The sequence below is a fragment of the Saccoglossus kowalevskii genome, chromosome 14 (genome assembly GCF_978046115.1).
Source record: "Saccoglossus kowalevskii chromosome 14, keSacKowa6.1, whole genome shotgun sequence".
Classification (NCBI taxonomy): Eukaryota; Metazoa; Hemichordata; class Enteropneusta; family Harrimaniidae; genus Saccoglossus; species Saccoglossus kowalevskii.
The window spans coordinates 24,756,857-24,767,841 of record NC_140654.1 but is presented as its reverse complement, the minus strand read 5'-3'; positions in this window follow the sequence as shown (position 1 = coordinate 24,767,841).

The following is a 10,985-nucleotide window of genomic DNA, read 5'->3' as shown; positions in this document are numbered from 1 at the left end:
AACCGGAAGTGGCTGTTTGACCACTTTCTGAGGGTCTAGGCTTCTAGATTTTTTTATGGTATATAGTACAACTCATGTGTAATAAATATCAGCAATAAAAACTTTAGCGGTCATGTGACTTTTTCCGCCATTTTGTTTTTCCTAAAAACGGCAAAAAACACTTTAAAATCTTCTTCTTCAGAACCACCAAGCAGAATGCTCTCATATGTAGTATTTAGCTTCTATATATGAATACCATTTATGTTTGAAAAAATGTTTACGATTGGTCACGTGGTTTGGCCACCATTTTGGATTTCTTCTAAACAGGAAGTAGTTTTTTACTCTGGCATCACTTGAGGGAATATTTTCAGTTTTGCTTCATGGCATCTATGCATCAAGCCCTTTCAGAAATCTAAAAAAAAATTCAGATCAGTCACATGGTTTGGCCGCCATTTTGGATTTTAAGCAAAATTGACCAAAAGTTTGGGTATTTGTTTCTCAGAGACGATTCAACCAATCTACTAGATGTTTTCATATTTACCATGCCTGGCCTTAGCTGCATACGAGAAAAATAATATTATTTTGATCAGTCACGTGGTTTGGCCGCCATCTTGGATTTTGTGAAAATAGAAATTATGCAACTACATGTTTTGTATTAGTCTGATTTCTTTCAAATTTTGTATGTGCATTTGTGTCATCAGATGGATCATTTTGCCCCAATAGCACACTGTTAGGCCACGTGGCTGGGCACCCATGGGGTCAGGGCTTCTAACCTTATTAATATGCATAACTGTTATAACTCAAGCACTGTTGTAGTTAGGATGATGAATCCTGTGTTATTATGACAACGTTGAACAAGAGATTCGATTAAAATAACAAATGACCATATATGGTCATGTGAGCTCATTAATATGCATAACTGTCATATCTCAAACACTGTTGCAGTTTGGAAGTGGAATCCTGTGTTATTATGACAACATTGAACAAAAGATTTAATTAAAATAACAGATGACCATATATAGTCATGTGAGCTCATTAATATGCGTAATCGTTATATCTCAAACACTGTTGCAGTTAGGAAGATGAATCCTGTGTCATTATGACAACAAGTGAACAAGAGATCTGATTAAAATAACAGATAACCATATATGGTCATGTGAACTCATTAATATGCATAACCATTATATCTTAAACACAGTCGCAGTTAGGAAGATAAATCCTGTGTCATTATGACAACAGTGAACAAGAGATTTGATTAAAATAACAGATAACCATATATGGTCATGTGAACTCATTAATATGCATAGCAGTCATATCTAAAACACTGTCGCAGTTAGGAAGATGAATCTTGTGTTATTATGACAACAGTGAACAAGAGATTTGTTTAAAAATAACAGATGACCATATATGGTCATGTGAACTCATTAATATACATAGCAGTCATATCTGAAACACTATCGCAGAGCAGGACATGTAAGTAGTGTCATTATGAAGACATTGAATGAAAGATGTAACTGACATTAGAAATGGCTATATATGATTATGTAATCTCATTATTGTGCATAAGAACATGGCTCATTATATATCCTGAAAACCATATTTCGATAACCAAACCAGGTAAATACATGGTACCAACTTCATTTCGACCTCATGTTACTGATAATACAATCTACCTGCAGCTGATTGTCTAACATGTGACCTCATTAATTATGAAATAGAATCTTATCAGCTTGGGCCCCGGTGACGCCGCTTGCGGCTTTAATTCTTTCTTTCTTTCTTTCTTCCGTAACTTTTTTCGTCAAGCCGTTTGAGAAAACTGCTGAACGGAATAGTCTGATAATGCTCTATACTGATAGTCCCTAATGTGAACTGGTGCAACATGCTTTCAGAATTTAGATTGGTCAATTAGTTTGGCAGCCATATTGGATTGAAATAAAACCGGAAGTGGCTGTTTGACCACTTTCTGAGGGTCTAGGCGTCTAGATTTTTTTATGGTATATAGTACAACTCATGTGTAATAAATATCAGCAATAAAAAGTTTAGCGGTCATGTGACTTTTCCCGCCATTTTGTTTTTCCTAAAAACGGCAAAAAACACTTAAAAATCTTCTTCTTCAGAACCACCAAGCAGAATGCTCTCATATGTAGTATTTAGCTTCTATATATGAATCCCAATTATGTTTGAAAAAATGTTTACGATTGGTCACGTGGTTTGGCCACCATTTTGGATTTCTTCTAAACAGGAAGTAGTTTTTTACTCTCGCAACACTTGAGGGAATATTTTCAATTTTGCTTCATGGCATCTGCGTATCAAGCCCTTTCAGAAACCTAAAAAAAATTTCAGATCAGTCACATGGTTTGGCCGCCATTTTGGATTTTAAGCAAAATTTACCAAAAGTTTGGGTATTTGTTTCTCAGAGACGATTCAACCAATCTACTAGATGTTTTTATATTTACCATGCCTGGCCTTAGCTGCATACGAGAAAAATAATATTATTTTGATCAGTCACGTGGTTTGGCCGCCATCTTGGATTTTGTGAAAATAGAAATTATGCAACTACATGTTTTGTATTAGTCTGATTTCTTTCAAATTTTGTATGTGCATTTGTGTCATCAGATGCATCATTTTGCCCCAATAGCACACTGTTAGGCCACGTGGCTGGGCACCCATGGGGTGGGGGCTTCTAACCTCATTAATATGCATAACTGTTATAACTCAAGCACTGTTGTAGTTAGGATGATGAATCCTGTGTTATTATGACAAACTTGAACAAGAGATTCGATTAAAATAACAAATGACCATATATGGTCATGTGAGCTCATTAATATGCATAACTGTCATATCTCAAACACTGTTGCAGTTAGGAAGTGGAATCCTGTGTTATTATGACAACATTGAACAAAAGATTTGATTAAAATAACAGATGACCATATATAGTCACGTGAGCTCATTAATATGCGTAAGTGTTATATCTCAAACACTGTTGCAGTAAGGAAGATGAATCCTGTGTCATTATGACAACAGTGAACAAGAGATTTGATCAAAATAACAGATAACCATACATGGTCATGTGAACTCATTAATATGCATAACCATTATATCTTAAACACTGTCGCAGTTAGGAAGATGAATCCTGTGTCATTATGACAACAGTGAACAAGAGATTTGATTAAATAACAGATAACCATATATGGTCATGTGAACTCATTAATATGCATAGCAGTCATATCTAAAACACTGACGCAGTTAGGAAGATGAATCCTGTGTTATTATGATAACAGTGAACAAGAGATTTGATTAAAATAACAGATGACCATATATGGTCATGTGACTCACTGATATGCATAACCATTATATCTTAAACACTGTTGCAGTTAGGAAGATGAATCCTTTGTTATTATGACAACAGTGAACAAGAGATTTGATTAAAATAACAGATGACCATATATGGTCATGTGAACTCATTAATATGCAAAGCAGTCATATCTAAACACTGTCGCAGAGCAGGACATGTAACTAGTGTCATTATGAAGACATTGAATGAAAGATGTAACTGACATTAGAAATGGCTATATATGATTATGTAATCTCATTATTGTGCATAAGAACATGGCTCATTATATATCCTGAAAACCATATTTCGATAACCAAACCAGGTAAATACATGGTACCAACTTCATTTTGACCTCATGTTACTAATAATTCAAGCTACCTGATTGTCTAACATGTGACCACATTAATTATGAAACAGAATCTTGTCAGCTTGGGCCCCGGTGACGCCGCTTGCGGCTTTAATTAGGGGCCCAAGCCCAAAGGGCGAGGCCCCTATTATTATCGTTCAGTTTTTTCTTTCTTTCTTTCTTTCTTTCTTCCGTAACTTTTTTCGTCAAGTCGTTTGAGAAAACCGCTGAACGGAATGGTCTGATAATGCTCTATACTGATAGTCCCTAATGTGAACTGGTGCAACATGCTTTCAGAATTTCGATTGGTCAATTAGTTTGGCAGCCATATTGGATTGAAATAAAATCGGAAGTGGCTGTTTGACCACTTTCTGAGGGTCTAGGCGTCTAGATTTTTTTATGGTATATAGTACAACTCATGTGTAATAAATATCAGCAATAAAAACTTTAGCGGTCATGTGACTTTTCCCGCCATTTTGTTTTTCGTAAAAACGGCAAAAAACACTTAAAAATCTTCTTCTTCAGAACCACCAAGTAGAATGCTCTCATATGTAGTATTTAGCTTCTATATATGAATCCCATTTAGGTTTGATAAAATTTTTACGATTGGTCACGTGGTTTGGCCACCATTTTGGATTTCTTCTAAACAGGAAGTAGTTTTTTACTATGGCAACACTTGAGGGATTATTTTCAATTTTGCTTCATGGCATCTGTATATCTATCTCTTTCAGAAACCTAAAAAAGATTTCAGATCAGTCACGTGGTTTGGCCGCCATCTTGGATTTTAAGCAAAATTGCCCAAAAGTTTGGGCATTTGTTTCTCAGAGGTGATTCAACCAATCTACCAGATGTTTTTATATTTACCATGCCTGGCCTTAGCTCCATATGAGAAAAATAATAATATTTTGATCAGTCACATGGTTTGGCCGCCATCTTGGATTTTATGAAAACAGATCTTGTGCAATTACATGTGTTGTATTGGTCCGATTTGGCTAAAATTGTATATGTGCATTCTACTCTTGAGATGCATTTTTTCAACCGAATGGCACGTGGCTGGGTTTTGTCGATGGGCGCCTAAGGGGTGGGGGCTTCTAACCTCATTAATATGCATTACTGATATATCTCAAGCACTGTTGGAGTTAGGAAGATGAAACCTGTGTTATTATGACAACATTAAACAATTGATTTCATTAAAATAACAGATTACCATATATGGTCATGTGAACTCATTAATATGCATAACCATTATATCTCAAACACTGTTGTAGTTAGGAAGATGATTCCTGTGTTATCATGACAACAGTGAACAAGAGATTTGATTAAAATAACAGATGACCATATATGGTCATGTCAACTCATTAATATGCATAACCATTATATCTTAAGCACTGTTGCAGTTAGGAAGATGAATCCTGTGTTATTATGACAACAGTGAACAAGAGATTTGATTAAAAATAACAGATGACCATATATGGTCATGTGAACTCATTAATATGCAAAGCAGTCATATCTAAAACACTGTCGCAGAGCAGGACGTGTAACAAGTGTCATTACGAAGACATTGAATGAAAGATGTAACTGACATTAGAAATGGCTATATATGATTATGTAATCTCATTATTAAGAACATGGCTCATTATATATCCTGAAAACCATATTTCGATAACCAAACCAGGTAAATACATGGTACCAACTTCATTTTGACCTCATGTTACTGATAATTCAAGCTACCTGATTGTCTAACATGTGACCACATTAATTATGAAACAGAATCTTGTCAGCTTGGGCCCCGGTGACGCCGCTTGCGGCTTTAATCTTCTTCTTCTTCTTCTTCTTCTTTCTTCCACAACTTATTTCGTCAAGCCGTTTGAGAAAACTGCTAAACTGAATAGTCTGAAAAAGCTCTATACTTATAGTCCCTAATGTGACCTAGTGCAACATGCTTTCAGAATTTTGATTGCCCAATTAGTTTGGCAGCCATATTGGATTGAAATAAAACCGGAAGTGGCTGTTTGACCACTTTCTGAGGGTCTAGGCTTCTAGATTTTTTTATGGTATATAGTACAACTCATGTGTAATAAATATCAGCAATAAAAACTTTAGCGGTCATGTGACTTTTCCCGCCATTTTGTTTTTCCTAAAAACGGCAAAAAACACTTTAAAATCTTCTTCTTCAGAACCACCAAGCAGAATGCTCTCATATGTAGTATTTAGCTTCTATATATGAATACCATTTATGTTTGAAAAAATTTTTACGATTGGTCACGTGGTTTGGTCACCATTTTGGATTTCTTCTAAACAGGAAGTAGTTTTTTACTCTGGCAACACTTGGGGGAATATTTTCAGTTTTGCTTCATGGCATCTATGTATCAAGCCCTTTCAGAAACCTAAAAAAAAATTCAGATCAGTCACATGGTTTGGCCGCCATTTTGGATTTTAAGCAAAATTGACCAAAAGTTTGGGTATTTGTTTCTCAGAGACGATTCAACCAATCTACTAGATGTTTTTATATTTACCATGCCTGGCCTTAGCTGCATACGAGAAAAATAATATTATTTTGATCAGTCACGTGGTTTGGCCGCCATCTTGGATTTTGTGAAAATAGAAATTATGCAACTACATGTTTTGTATTAGTCTGATTTCTTTCCAATTTTGTATGTTCATTTGTGTCATCAGATGCATCATTTTGCCCCAATAGCACACTGTTAGGCCACGTGGTTGGGCACCCATGGGGTGGGGGCTTCTAACCTTATTAATATGCATAACTGTTATAACTCAAGCACTGTTGTAGTTAGGATGATGAATCCTGTGTTATTATGACAACGTTGAACAAGAGATTCGATTAAAATAACAAATGACCATATATGGTCATGTGAGCTCATTAATATGCATAACTGTCATATCTCAAACACTGTTGCAGTTTGGAAGTGGAATCCTGTGTTATTATGACAACATTGAACAAAAGATTTAATTAAAATAACAGATGACCATATATAGTCATGTGAGCTCATTAATATGCGTAATCGTTATATCTCAAACACTGTTGCAGTTAGGAAGATGAATCCTGTGTCATTATGACAACAAGTGAACAAGAGATCTGATTAAAATAACAGATAACCATATATGGTCATGTGAACTCATTAATATGCATAACCATTATATCTTAAACACAGTCGCAGTTAGGAAGATAAATCCTGTGTCATTATGACAACAGTGAACAAGAGATTTGATTAAAATAACAGATAACCATATATGGTCATGTGAACTCATTAATATGCATAGCAGTCATATCTAAAACACTGTCGCAGTTAGGAAGATGAATCCTGTGTTATTATGACAACAGTGAACAAGAGATTTGTTTAAAAATAACAGATGACCATATATGGTCATGTGAACTCATTAATATACATAGCAGTCATATCTGAAACACTATCGCAGAGCAGGACATGTAAGTAGTGTCATTATGAAGACATTGAATGAAAGATGTAACTGACATTAGAAATGGCTATATATGATTATGTAATCTCATTATTGTGCATAAGAACATGGCTCATTATATATCCTGAAAACCCTATTTCGATAACCAAACCAGGTAAATACATGGTACCAACTTCATTTCGACCTCATGTTACTGATAATACAATCTACCTGCAGCTGATTGTCTAACATGTGACCTCATTAATTATGAAACAGAATCTTATCAGCTTGGGCCCCGGTGACGCCGCTTGCGGCTTTAATGTATAATTATTGTTGTTTTCCCCCGATGCTGAAGGACCGTAAAGCTAAATGGCAGTTACATGCATGGGCTGAGTGAAAGAAAATATTTCTAAGCCTAAAATAAAACCTAATATTACACCTCTTTGTGTATTTGTTAATTTTACATATGTTTGTCATGACAGTATGTTTGTAAATATCTAGAAAAATCTCGTCTTTCGTTGATAATTTCGATTGTTTGTTTGGAATGTCGATCCCCGTTGGTTTCTCCATACTGAGTTTAGGAAGGGCGTCGATCAACACCGTGACAATCAGCCGAGAGAAGACAAACATTGACCGTAATTCATGGAGATCATGTCCGTAATTTGTGGGCTGAAATCCCAAATAATTAATCAAGTATTATTATTTTAATATATATTTTATTTTACATCGCAAAACTAAACCATGCCCAAAACAGAGCTAGAGTTGTTCGCGGTGAAACAACCGCATTGAAGACGATGCAACTTCAACTAGCCATTTCTTACCTTGAAATAAAAAAAATAAAAATTCGAAGAGCATCGGGGAAAATATTAATAATCATCCTTATCAATCGCTTGCTTTATTTTATTCGAATCCATGAAATTCACGATTTTTTTTTACATTTGTTGGCAACTTCCGCGCTAAAAAAGATTGAAAATGTGGGTGTGGTTATTTTGCAAAGTCATGTTGATAATACGGACAAATATGGTTCTGTGATCCAGTTCGTGCTCCGATCAGGTGACTCTCAGCCAATCAATGATGTTGTAACAAAGCATATTTGACGCTAATTGAAGGGTCGTCGTACAATCCAATCACCGGCGTCGATTCACATAGTTTTTTTGCGCTGTGACAGGCTTCAAAATTATTCGCTGAAAAACATATATTTTGACAAACTGATGGAATTTGACCTTAGTTCAAAAAGAAAATACTAGGCTAAGATACATTAGAGCTCACGCGAATCAGTTTTCTCTGCAAGTTGTGAAATAAAGTAAACCAGAGTAGCGTCGATGATTTTCAGCCCTGAAGGACTTCCGTATGAATCCTGAGTTTTGAATTGTTCATCGACTGGCCACCGAATAGTTATGGCTATAACTAAATTTGACACGTTTTTCTTTTAAGTCCAATAAATCATTCATACATGTCAAGGTCTGTTCGATTTTTTTAGGGCATGTGGCCGTTTTTAGTCGAAAACATTTTTTTGTGGGAACACTTTTGCGGTACGTATACGGTATAGACCGAGCTCATTCAATGATCGTGACTTAATTTTAAAAATTAAATGTTTAATTTTACCAGACGTGGACCGATATGGATTCGGTATCGTTATTTTTGGAATTAATCACTAACATTTCCTCGTTTCTCTGCTCTGTCAAAAGGAGTTACCTAGGCTTTTTTCACGTAACTGTCTCATTAAAATAAAAAATAAAAAATATTACATCTAGAACAAGCACCCAAAACACGTAACAAGAGGTCCCAGTTCAGTTGCTTTCACGATACAAGTGTAATACAACTATTAGATTTGTCGTTCAGAATGTAATAATAGTTAATACTAGTTGTATGTTCACACTTTACTATCAAAACCACCATTTCGACCACCCATGTGCCAGTTTTCAGTGTTTGGGCGAGCGGTCAATGTTTTTAATGAGCGAGCGAGCGAAAAAAAAACGCGATTAAAATGCGGTCGGTTTCCGGTCGGACAAGACCGCGTGGTCGGAAATTAAGCAATAAGCGGTCGATGTAAAAGCGGAAGGTTGGGCGAAATGAGTACTGTATGACCATGTTTCTCCGACGAAGTCTCGACTGACAATAATGCTGACAATGGACGTTAGATAAACACGCATTGTTTGCAACTGGAAGCTTATCACCCGTTATATCAGACTCGTCAACAACAGAGTATAAAGATAAGATGTTATCATTTAAACCCTTTCAAAGATAACAACTATGCAAATATCCACGAAACGGCAGTTGTAGTCTTTTCTGCTAGTGTTTTAAAACACTAATTTGAGCAACGTTATTTCGCAATTTCGATCTTTTGTAAACCTGGGGTGATGTATCAAGGTCTAAAGTAACCGTTTTATCAATTTTTGAAAAATCAAGAAAAAAGTGAAAATTTCCCTTCTTCGCTACCTTAAGTGTTTGATTCCATTAGATATAATATACTATGACGTCACTTTGATACACATGTGAGATACTGATACAAAAAATAAATAAATGAGTAACTTGTAAAGACCGCTGAGGGCGTAATTAAAATATTAGGGGCGTGAACATAACTGCCATTTTGATCACCAGCAAGGTATATAAACAATTCACATGCACCTGTAACTCACTGTGTATCGTCGTTTTATTGAAGTCTAAGTATGCATACACTTTATGAGTTCTTTGTAATTGTAACCCATCATAAATCAACTTATACCACGAAAAACGCGATATAGTTTACAATCCTTATAAAAACAATGTATAAAATCATAAAATCAAAGATTTACAACAGTGATTTATAACGTTTAACAAAATGGGCGGGCAAATGAGCAAATGGTTAACATTTAAAAAGCCGCACCGGTCAGACATACTTAAAAGCAGACATATTTAGAAATACACACAGATAAACAAGCTGACATACAGACTTTTCACAAAACAAAGCGGCATATTCCGATATCAATCAATCAAACAATCAAAAGATCACTGATATTATCATCAACCCTGACCTAAATTGCTATATAAATGACAAACATGTAGCGTGAGTGGGTAGATTTAAACCACTATGGTTGTTTTCATATGCATATTTTAACCGCCACGGTTGTATTCATATGCAGATTTAAACAACTACGGTTGTATTCATATGCAGATTTAAACCACTACGGTTGTATTCATATGCAGATTTAAACCACTACGGTTGTATTCATATGCAGATTTAAACCACTACGGTTGTATTCATATGCAGATTTAAACCACTACGGTTGTATTCATATACAGATTTAAACCACTACGGTTGTATTCATGTGCAGATTTAAACCACTACGGTTGTATTCATATGCAGATTTAAACCACTACGGTTGTATTCATATACAGATTTAAACCACTACGGTTGTATTCATGTGCAGATTTAAACCACTACGGTTGTATTCATGTGCAGATTTAAACCACTACGGTTGTATTCATATGCAGATTTAAACCACTACGGTTGTATTCATATGCAGATTGAAACACTACGGTTGAATTCATATGCAGATTTAAACACTACGGTTGTATTCATATGCAGATTTTAACCGCCACGTCTGTATTCATATGCAGATTTAAACACTACGGTTGTATTCATATGCAGATTTAATCACTACGGTTGTATTCATATGCAGATTTAAACCACTATGGTTGTATTCATATGCAGATTTCAACCACTACGGTTGTATTCATATGCAGATTTCAACTGCAATGGTTGTATTCATATGCAGATTTAAACCACTACGGTTGTATTCATATGCAGATTGAAACCACTACGGTTGTATTCATATGCAGATTTAAACCACTACGGTTGTATTCATATGCAGATTTAAACCACTACGGTTGTAGTGTCATAAGCAGATTTCAACTGCAATGGTTGTA